This window comes from Cebus imitator, unplaced genomic scaffold, assembly GCF_001604975.1.
Source record: "Cebus imitator isolate Cc_AM_T3 unplaced genomic scaffold, Cebus_imitator-1.0 Scaffold188, whole genome shotgun sequence".
Taxonomy (NCBI): Eukaryota; Metazoa; Chordata; class Mammalia; order Primates; family Cebidae; genus Cebus; species Cebus imitator.
Genome location: NW_016107503.1, coordinates 6,504,139 through 6,515,375, shown reverse-complemented (window position 1 = coordinate 6,515,375; position 11,237 = coordinate 6,504,139). Strand labels below are relative to the sequence as shown.

At 49.6% G+C, this 11,237-nt stretch overlaps 1 non-coding gene and 1 pseudogene across 1 annotated transcript; both read right to left on the bottom strand.

Moving 5' to 3' along the window:
• Positions 1–9,072: 9,072 nt before the first annotated feature.
• LOC119473832 lies at positions 9,073–9,226 on the bottom strand (annotated as a pseudogene).
• A 976-nt stretch (positions 9,227–10,202) lies between these two features.
• Positions 10,203–10,274, bottom strand: TRNAE-UUC. The gene has a single exon. It is a non-coding gene; the product is annotated as a tRNA-Glu (tRNA).
• Between the last annotated feature and the right edge of the window lie 963 nt (positions 10,275–11,237).

Genomic DNA, 11,237 nt, shown 5'->3' with positions numbered 1-11,237 from the left:
GGAGCCTACATGTTGGAGGTGGGCAAGAGCTGGAAAAGCAAGCAGGCGCTCTCCCTGCACCCGCCCCTGCACCCCACACGTTCCCACGTGACCCTGTGGAAAGGTCAGCGGGGGTAGCGAGCAGCCTAAAGAACACACGCCGTCTACCTCTGTCCACACGGCACTCGCCCCACAGACAGCTCGAGACTGAGACAGACTCCGGACGTGGCAGAGGCTGACCCAGATCACACAGGCTCCTTGTCCTCAGGGGAGGGGTGTGGGGCTGAAGAGCAGGCGCCCTGCTGCCCATAACTCACAAACAGGCAGCGTGGTCCCCCGCTCCCACTGCAGGAGCAGGCTGACGAGCTCATGGTGGGTCAGGTGGTAGTACTTGGCCGACTGGTCCAGCACAGCGGAGTCCTTCAGCCTCTTGGTGTCCACCGTCTGGCCAGCCTGGGGTGCCTGGGTCACAGGCTGAATGCTCCCAGGTGTGACTGCTTTGAGCTTCTCCAGCACACTACTCAGGGCTGTGCTGACCGGAGCGGGACTGCTTCCTGCCAGGCTGCAGTCCACAGCGGGGCACTGAGGGGCTTCATGGGGTGGGGACCGGCACTGGGCTGCCGCTCCTCAGCGGGTCGTGTCTCCCAGGGCAGACACAAGCGCTGCGGCCTTCTCCTCCTCCTGGGATCTTGAGGGTGTGAAGAGGTGTGGTGGTTTGGGAGGTGGGGCGCTGGGTTGCAGCCCATCGTCAGACACCCACTCGGGTTTAGGCTCGGCTCCAGCGGGGGAAGCCCCTCACTCCCCTTGGGGCTCACAGTTTTTGGCGATTCAGGCTGCACCTGGGCAGAGGCTCATCAGACTCTCCCGGCAAGACGAGTGACGCTGTCTCGGCTGCAGGAGAAATGGTGACCACATCCCAAGGCCAGGCATGGTCAGCTGTCTCAACGTCAGGGCAAAGCTGGTTTTCGCCGTGGGAACCCTGATGGTCCTGGCCCTCAGCAGTGCTGTCTGGGCCCGGCAGCCTCTCCCACACTCTGATCACTTCTGGGGAGCTAAACAGAGACGTCCCACTGTCTGCCGGATTCTGCCCTTCCCCTTCAGGGGCCCAGGGCGCCTGGCCCGCGTCGGCCTCCTGCACCTGCAGCAGGTCATCCAGGGCGCCGGGCGGCGGCTGGAAGGAGAGTCCTCACGCCGCTCTGGGCAGCCTGCGTCTTCTCCACCACCCACGTGCTGTACTCTTGCGGCCCACCCGGATCACCGTGTACGCGTCGCTTGTGATGCCCGCGCCCGAGCTTTTGCCCCGCAGCCCACGGCCGGCAGCCCCGTCACCTGGACGTGCGTGGGAAGCCAGCGGGAGGGCCCCGCCGCCGGCTCCGAGCCCCGCACCAGGGCCATGGCGGGGAAGCGGCGGGCGGGCCGGCGGAGCAGGTGCAGACCCCGGGACCTGGAGACAAACTCGGTCGCGGCGGAGGGTGGGCTGGAGCCGGCTCCCAGCGCCGCCGCCGCTGCGGGCTGGGATGCCCAGAGCGGCCGCCGCCTCCCCGCCCCGCCGGGCTGCGGGCCGCTCCGCCACCCCAGAAGTTTTTCTAAGTCTGGCAAAAGCCCAGTAACTTTTCCTTTCAAATTCCCAGGTCCTGCAGAGAAGATATAAGCACAGGTAGCAAAGCGTTATGAAAGTGGACTATGAAATATGAATGAGCAGTCGAATGATGGGTCTGAATTTCACTGAGAGTGAAGAAAGCGTTTTAGTTTGAGCAAAGAGGGATTAAAAGAAACAAGGGGGTCACGGAAGGGAGGAGGGGAAGGCGTGAACAGTGTTGTCCCCTGAGCTGCCAGAGAATCTACCCAGCAGCCGCAGACACTGAAGAGAAATGTTTGGGCAAAATGTTTGGGTAGCTGCTGCTTGTCTGCCACTATGGGTCGTTGTCACTTGGGTTGGGGGTCCAGGAACCCCTGACCCCTGTGACCAAGAGTTCAGTATGGCCTTGAGCAAGGTCACATAGGAAGGGGCCCACAACTGGCTGTTATGGAAAATGGTAATTTTTTAACTTAAGGGCAGAGAAGATGACATCAACACCCCCTGGGGAGGGGCTCTAATCCACAATCCTATAGGGAAAGTCAATGCTGAAAACCCCAGAGCATCCAGGCGGAGGCCAGCAGTGACAGTGGAACTCTCACACACAACAAAATGCCAAAAACCCAGAGTACCCAAGTATCAGCCAGTGAGGTTCCCCACACCAAATGCTAGAACTCCAGGGGTGACCAATGGTGAACCCCAAAGGCCAAGTTGGGGCCACAGAACAGTGTGACTCTGGCATCTCAGGGTCCACATGGTGAGGGACTCTCACGACCCAGTGTCCTGCCTTAAACAGTTCTTGACTCTGTCCCGTGCTGTCCTGTGTCGTGTCCCGTCCCATCTTGTCTTGTCTTGTCTTCGCTTGTCTTTGTGGTCACCAGATGATGCAAGGCAGGACAATCCCCAAACTGAGGCTGAGCCCAGGAGAGCTCTTGGCTCTTCCCAGGTAAGAATTCAACGGCAACCCGGAGGCGAAAGAAAGCAACTTTGGTTAAACTGGTGCTGCTTCTTGTGGGGCAGGGGTAACCCGTAGGCAGTGTGTGGGCTGCTAGCTAGCTGTCTGTATACCCACTTTTAATTAGATGCTAATTCGGAGGTAGTTTATTCAGAACTTTCTGGAAAAGGGATGGGGAGTTTCCAGAACCATATAAGGTAACTTCCTGGGTGTTGCCCTGGCATGTTGATGTTCTTATTTATAAACTGTCAAGGCACTGGTGGGAGTGTCTTTATGCTAATGAGCATTGAGAGCAGCTAGAGATAGCTTTTGTCTCCATCTGCTGATTTTGGTCAGCTGCTTCACTGCACCCTGTTTGGACCAGATCCTTCTCTGATCAGCCGGGCCACCACTGGAAAAGAAGTCCTGCCACTTTCCTGCCTCAGTAGACTCTCTGCCAAAGAATGATCTTTAGAGTTTGCTATTGACTCATGAACTGGAAAAATCATCCTGTATAGGCCAAATTCCCACCCTTGAGACTTCTGTAGGACCAACAGGTAAAAACAATATACCCCAATGGGACTGTTAGGTTTCAAATAACTTACTGTCCTTTGGATTTATTTTTCTGAAAGTAAATTCTTCATACACATTGACTTGTCTTTTGCAATCCAATGTAAAAGTGGGACATCTTCAGAAGCTTTGAAACATACAAATTAGCCTTAAACTTACCTACCAGACTTCCAGGCTAGAAGGCTGATTCATGTAAGAAGGACTAAGAAGACACTTCACCATATCCTGGGTGACCTTAGATACGTTTGTACAGCAGACTGGTAACCTACACTTTCTTCTAGCAGTGAGAGGTGCTGAGAGCTGTCACTCCTCCTGCAAGGCAGAGAGCCACAGAGAGCCAAATTTTAGCCTAGAACTCAGCCGGCTCTTCACAGCCTCCCATGTGTTACATTTTCCTCCACAATTATTTGCTTTGAAAGATTTCAAACCTGTAGAAAAATTGAAAAAAAGAACACCTCTACACCGTTCACCCAAGTTCAACAATTAACATTCCTTTGCCTTTTTTCTCTGTCTACACACACCTACACACGTCCATATTTCATAGTAAATGCAGGAAAAGAAGCTCCACTTCATTCCTAAATATTTCATCATGTATTTCATGAGATTAAGGATATTATCCTATATAATTATAATATAATTCAACGATCAAACCTAAGGATATTAACATTAATTCAATAATATTAACTAGTATATAGTCCAGATAAAAATTTTCTAATTATTTAGAAAATGTCACATCTATACACATGTATGTATGTATATAGATATTTATGCATATATATAGTGTGTGCGTGTGTGTATATATGTATATATGCAACACACATGTGCACATTATATATGCATAAATGTCTTAATTTAATGATATATATATGCATAAATATCTTAATTTAAAGACATATACATATCATTAGCTGAAAGCTGCCTTTATTCATATATTAAAGGTTTCTCCATACATAGTGAACTGAAACCTAACTGAATGTGTAAACAGCCTGTAACCTACTCTTGTGCCAATGACTGAGCTTGGGCCAATCAAAGGTGGCCAACTGTTCAAACTGGGTTCAAATAAGACAAACTCAGAGCTGCAGCCAATCTGACTATTTTTATACCTCACTTCCATTTTCTGTCACTTTCCCCTTTTTCCATCCATAAATCTTCTTCTACTGCGTGGTATCACTAGAGCCTCTCTGAACCTATTCTGGTTCTGGAGCTTCCTGATTCAGGAATTCTTCTTTGCTTAATTAAACTCTGTGTGTGTGTGTAATACCTTATATACATATGTAATGTATATATGCATATATATACATAATATTTATTTATTTGCGAGAGAGAGAAGTGAGTTGTGGTACTGCTGTTATTCCCAGGTTCCCAGGAAAGTTCCTCCATTGCACTTTAGTTTCCTAGAACTGTCCCTCCATTTCTTTGTTTTTGTTGCTAAGTTTTTGAAGGGGATAGGCTAGTTATCTTGCTCAATATCCTGCATTCTGATCAAACTAAACGTTTTTTGAAAGAACAGGATATAGGAATTTGTGCTTCTTACCACTCCACCTGTCAGAAAGCAAGCCATGCAAGAACAAAATATTGTGAATATTTTTACGTCAAAAGTATTAAAGGAAACCAGCATCTGCCAGCAAGTTTATGGTGTGCCATGGTGGCATAGGGATCAGCACTTTGCCTTGTGAAGGCAGAACCTCGGTTCCAATCCAAAATGGTGGTGTCTGGCATCTTTTGGGTAGAAACTGAGGTGTCTTTTGGTTTGCTTTCAATCCCGGCACTGGCTGAGTCCTTCAGCGGGGTTTACAACTGACTGCTGCAATGCGGTGCGGTCAGGCAAAGGGAAGGAGAGCCCACATTGCACACACCTGGGGCCCAGGACACGCTCTGCGTCTCACCACTGAGCAGAAAATACCCCAAAAGGTAAAGCGCCACCTTTCAATCCGCCCTGGTGGTAGCTTCCACTAAAGCAGTGGTGTGGTCATAACTGGTTTTTACTGTCCTCACAATGGCTGCAACCCTTATTTGTGGCCCGAGAACGAGGCTTACCACTGACTTGCCAGCGTGACCCAGTGAGGACCAGCAGAACACCCCTGGAATAGGTCGTTGGGAACTTGGAGGTGCCTCACATCTGGGCACGCGTTGAACCGCCCCACAAGGAGAAATGCCTCTTCTCAAGAAGACGTCTCTGTACTTTCCACTCACGGAACTGTGTAGTCATAGCTGTTCTTCTGGTTGAGATAGTAGCAGGGATTTTTGGGGGGGTGGGGAATGAAAATGAGCCTTTACTGAGTTTAAAATAGAATCCAAACTCCTCGCCATGGTCTACACTGACTTGTCTCCATCTTCATCCCCAACCCCCATGTTTATGCTAAAGAGCAAACTAATGAAATGTAATTCACATAGTGTAAAATTTTAATATATTAACTAGACAGGTTATCAAATATTGACAAATGAAATCACCACCCAGAAAAAAGTTACAGAAAATTTCCATCATCCCAAAAAGGTCTTGACACCAGGCATGGTGGCTCATGCTCGTAATCCCAGCACTTGGGAGGCTGAGGTGGGAAGACTGACCGAGCCAGGGAGTTTGAGACCAGCCTGGGCAATGTGGCAAGACCCCCGTCTCTATAAAAAAATGTTTTTCAAATTAAAAAAAAATTTTTTTAAAAGGTCCATAGAGTCCCTTCCAGGCAATCCCACCATTCTCCACTTAGTTAATCACTCCTCTGATTATCAGTTAATCACCATTCTGTTTCTTACCACAGATTATGTTGCTCACTTCTTGAAATTCACAAAAATTTGCTTTTTGTGTTTTTTTCATGTCTTTAATATAGATCCACATTATTGTATGTATCTAGTTGATTTGGGTGTTACTGGTGAGTGCTATTCCAATGTGTGAATACACCACAGTTGATGGACAATTTGGTTATTTCTAGTTTGGACTATTATGAAAAAGCCTGCTATGCATGAATATTCCTGCATAAATCTATTTGTTAACAAGTGTTCCGTGTTTTCTTAGATTTTGTATTTGTCTCTGTTTGGCATCTATTAATCACAGGACAATTACAATAACTATATGTTCTTATTTTCTGTATTTTTTTCTTAAAACAATATACTGATGTATGTTTGGTGTACTAAAAGCTGTACATATTTAATGAACACAATTTGCTGAGTTTGGAAATAAGTATAGACCCATCAAATCATCACAACAATGTATACAATAAAATCATTTGGCTTGGCTCGGCAGCTCACACCTATAATCCCGCACTTTGAGAGGCCCAGGCTGGAAGGTCACTTGAGGTCAGGAGTTCGATAACAACTTGGCCAACATGGTGAAACACCATCTTGACTAAAAATACAAAAATCAGTCAGCATGATTGCGCACACCTGTAATTTCAGCTACTCGGGAGGCTGAGACATGGGGATTGCTTAAACCTGGGAGACAGAGGTTGCAGTGAGCTGAGATCACACCACTGCACTCCGGCCTGGGCAAGAAAGTGAGATTCCATCCCAAAAAAAAAAAAAAAAATCACCTCCAAAAGTTTTCTCCTGCCCTCTTTGCTTATTGTTATTAAGTTTTATATTCTAATTGATATGAAATAATTATACATATTTATGGGAGTACATATGATATTTTGATACATGCCTACAATGTGTAATGATCAAATCAGGGTGTTTAGGATATGCATCATCTCAAACATTTTATCATTTCTTTGTGTTGGGGACATTTCAAATCTCTCTTCTTAGCTACTGTGAAATATACTATATACTGCTGTTAGCTACAGTCACACTACGTGCTGTTTCCTTTCTGACATTCCACCCAACCCCCTGATGTTCCAGCTGCTATGGTTGTCCATTTGTCCTCTGTTCCTTTAATCTAGGAAGACAGTTTGGTTTTGTATGGTAATTTAGCTAACCCAAGTAAGGTGGACCGAACTTCGTTCAATAAACTAAAAATAAAACCCTACGTCCCCCAACTGACTAAATGGATCCCCCGTTGGCCAACGTGACCCTGGGCAAACCTTAAAAACTGAGACCTTGGCCAAGAGGAAACAGGAGGCCAGACAAGCCTCATTATATTCACACCCTTTTGCAGTTTGAACAAAACTGACCAACCTTAATGTTATCATAGCGATCATAAGACTGACGGAACGGACTCCTTATGGCAATAAGACACCAAATTATAAACAGGACCTAGGACCATGCCAGGCAAGGGTGAACTCACACACCCCTACAAGTGAAGAATAAACTATGTTCTAACTGCCACAGGGTTTTTCTCTAGCAGCCGAACAAGCCCTGGCCTTGAGTAGGAGTGTGGAAGCACTTGCTGCTCACCCCTCACTAGATACGGAACCCCCTTTCCACAAGCCGTAACTACAGCCTTGCTTGGACAGGAGACTGATTTCAGTAACTTTATTCTGATGAGAAGACCAGCGACCATGGACTGCTTCTGTCAGATTTACAGTAGCCGTACATCTGTGTGCCTTTGTGTCCTGAAAAGACCTTTGTGTATAGGGCCTAATTGTAATGCATTTAAATGCTAAGTGTCCACAACAAGGTGAACAAGGTTGTATATTATGTGAATGTCTGTTCCATAAGCATGCATCAGGACCCCCTTCATAAATATTCATGAATCCTCCTATAACTTGTTGAATATGTATGTTTGGCCAAGTCATTCAATTTAAATTCCTGTCTTGCCCCTCCCTCCCTCAAAGTGCCTGCTTCTGGGCGACAAAGAGAAACTGTGCCAAAAGAGAGAAGGAGAGAAAGAAAAGAAAGAAAGAAAGAAAGAAAAAGAAGGAAAGAAGGAAGGAAGGAAGGAAGGAAGGAAGGAAAGAAAGAGAAAGAAAGAAAGAAAGGAAGAAGAAAGAGGGAGGGAGGGAGGGAGGGAAGGAAGGAAGGAAGGAAGGAAAGAAGGGAGGGAGGAAGGAAGGAAGGAAAGAAAAAGAAAGAAAGAAAGAAAGAAAGAGAGAGAGAGAGAAAGAAAGAAAGAAGAAAGAAAAAGAAAGAAAGAAAAAGGAAGGAAGGAAGAAAGGAAGGAAGGAAGAAAGAGGTGGGGGGGAGGGAAGCAAAACGAGGGGCAGTAGGTGTGGGGCGCCTTGGGGCTCTCCAGTAGTTGGGACTCTGCCTGCCTGCAGCAACCTCGGTTCTTTTTCTTTTCTTTCTTTTTGTCTTTTCTTTTTGTTTTTGAGCATAAACTCAAGATTTCATTGTCTTCATCCAAGAAAAGATGACACTTAGAGCTGGCTCACTTGGCCCTTTCTCTTCTTATCTCCTCCTGCATCTTTCAGTAGCCAGCATTCTCCTAGATCTGCATCTAAGGCTCAAGGTACTCAAGCCTTAGCACGATTTCTTTGTAGTTTTGGCTTTTTTCCGGAAAATGGGCTTAGGGCCCACCATAGCCACTCTGCTTCCTGTCACGACGCCGCATTCCCTGGGCATGCAGAGAATCCTGGCCCTTCTTGTGCTGTGTCACTTGTGGGATTGGTGCTTGCCACACTTCCTACAGAAAGTCCGGCGGGTTTTAGGAACATTCACCATGTTGGTGTGAGCGCTACCGGCACGGAAAGCAGCAACCGCTGTTCTAAACCTAATCTGCTACGGTCTGGCTATAACTTGGGCCCACTCGGGCGAACCCACGTGTCTTTTGGTTTGCTTTTAATTTCTCCACCACCTGCGGCCTTTATCTGCAGCCAGAAAGCCAGAAATCAATAGTTCACAAACAAGGGGCTCAGTCAAAGAGAAACATTCAACGTGTCTCACTGTTTAGCAGAAACTATGAAACGATTCTCAACCTGGCTGGTCTGCAGCTTCCACGAATGAATAATGTAGTCATTGCAGTCTTCCTGGTTGAGATATTTCAAATATTTAGTGGGGCTTTTAGTGAGAGAGAGACACTCTTGAGTGTGGAAGAAAAAAATGAGGGACTGTGAAGATGAGGCGACTTTAGGACAGAAAAAAGAGAGGGAGGGAAGGAAGCCGTAAACGTTTTGAGGCGGGCGTGAGGCGAGGTCAGTCTTGAACCCGGTTATGTCAGCGCAGCCCTCTTCTAGCAGAAACACCGTTTCCCACCGTGAGGAAGTCACCGGGATCAGGAAGTCTAGAGTGCGAAGAGGAAGTTTCACTCTGGGAGAACCCCCTTGGTGACCACGGTCTCTCCCCTGCCGGGTAAGTATGAGTGAGCGCGTAACCTGCAGCGACAGCACAGCCTCCTCGCCCCTGGCGGTGGGCTCACCCCTGGCCATTCTTCCACCAAAAATGGAAGCTTCCGCCATTCCTTTCGCCAAAGATTCCACCCACAGTCACCCACGCGACAGCCCAGGCCTCCTTTCAGCAGCGGCTCCGCCCCGCAGCCACCACCCTCGCACCCTGCCGAGTCCAAGCACTTCACCCCCAGGCTCCCGCTCTCCCCTGACGTTTCAGTGGACGCGGGGTTCTGAATGGAAAAGGAGAAACCTGTGCAAGTGCTTGGTAGAGTGCAGACTCTGTGGGATTTCACTGTGGTACCACTGTTTTGATGTCCTGGAGCTGATTTTTACGCCTGCCTTCTGCTTAGGACACCGGCAGCAGTTTTCCATTTGTGCCCCTCCACCTGCTGCCTTCGTTCGGTCAGCGAACATCGTCTTCCTCCACCGCTCAATCTACAAACGGAAGGGCCCTGGAGGACGTCATCCGCCCTCACTCTCCTCCCGTCCTCCCGGGCATCGCCTCCAGTCACCTCTTCCGAAGGCCTAACACACCCGGTAGGGGCAAAAGGAGGTGAGGACGCTCCGCTGACCCGCCCGTGTACACACAAACGCCACGACTCGGCTTGGCCTCTCTCTTAGTTCGCAGCTCAGCCCCATCAACGCCTCTGGGGTGGCGGCAGGAAAAAGGGTGGGCTTCTTGTGTGCAGATCCGCAGGGGCTGGCATCTCTGCACGGCTGGGTACACCTGAGTGAGACGCTCAGTCGCTCTCTAAAGCTGCTTCAGCAGATAACTGACACGGAGATAAGCCAGGGCGGTGTCTTGAGAGGCGGTCCACCAGGACTTGCCCTCCTTCGCCAGGGTTTGCACCTCACTGCGGAGACTGTTCTGCATCTGGCCCTTGGAGCAGGCCGGCTGACAGCGGAGTAGAAAGATTCCCGCGGGAGGAAGGCTGGTGCCAAAAGATTCCCTGACCGGGAATCGAACCCGGGCCGCGGCGGTGAAAGCGCCGAATCCTAGCCACTAGACCACCAGGGAGATGCGTGACTGTGCTTTCTCTCCTGTCTTCGGTCTGAAGTGACAGTTTCCCTGTGCTCTGGGAGGACTTCGGCCTTTGGGGGTCGCTGATGGCTCCTGGAGTCGTCTCACAAGGCCGTTCCCACTTTTCTCCAAAAGAACAGCCCGCAGGCAACGCAATGAACGCTCAGCGAAGCCCACCAAGGCCACAAGTCCCGAGTTCCTGAGCGAGGTGCAGCCACCACTGACCTACAGATGAGCCTTTGCCAGGCGGCAGCGCGTGGAAAAGCGGTCCGGGTCGCCCGGTCCTGAGCCACACACCAGGTTGCCGGAAGGAGGCCGGAGCTGGGAGGCGCCCGGGGTGAGACCAGGACATCCTCAGCATCATAAAGGACTCAGACCCGGGCATCCCCGACATCATAAAGGACTCAGATGGATGCGGAAACCGAGGCGGGCTGGATGGAAAACTCTTTCCAGGAAGGATCGGCCCTGAACGGGTCTCTGACCTTCCCCCTGCAACCTTCGACAACTGCCATTTTCCCATTTTAGGCAACTGCGACGCCACCCTTCCATATGCTTCGGGCAAAACCCGAGAGTCTCCTCTGACGCTGGAGTTTTTTCCTCAGATCCAAGATCCAACTGGTAGCCAATTCTCGATTTCCCGTCGGCCAAGTGCGTGGACATTGATGATCTACACGCGAGTTTCTCCACCTCCGCGGAATAGCTACCTCGGGTGGGGGTGGGGGGAGGGGCCCTCGGGTGGATCCTAGGGTGTTTAGCAGCACCCTCTGCCTCCGCTGACGAGATGGTGCCGGGGGCTTGACATTCTCCCTCCCGCTTCCCCAGTCGCGGCCTAGTGTCCCAGCGGGGATGGGGGAGGGTGTGAGGGGGAGGGTGTGAGGGCGAAGCTGCCCCCTGTTGAGAACCACTGGGGCGCACAGTCCTGCCCTCTGAGCTTGTGCAGAGGACTCTCCAGATGAAGGC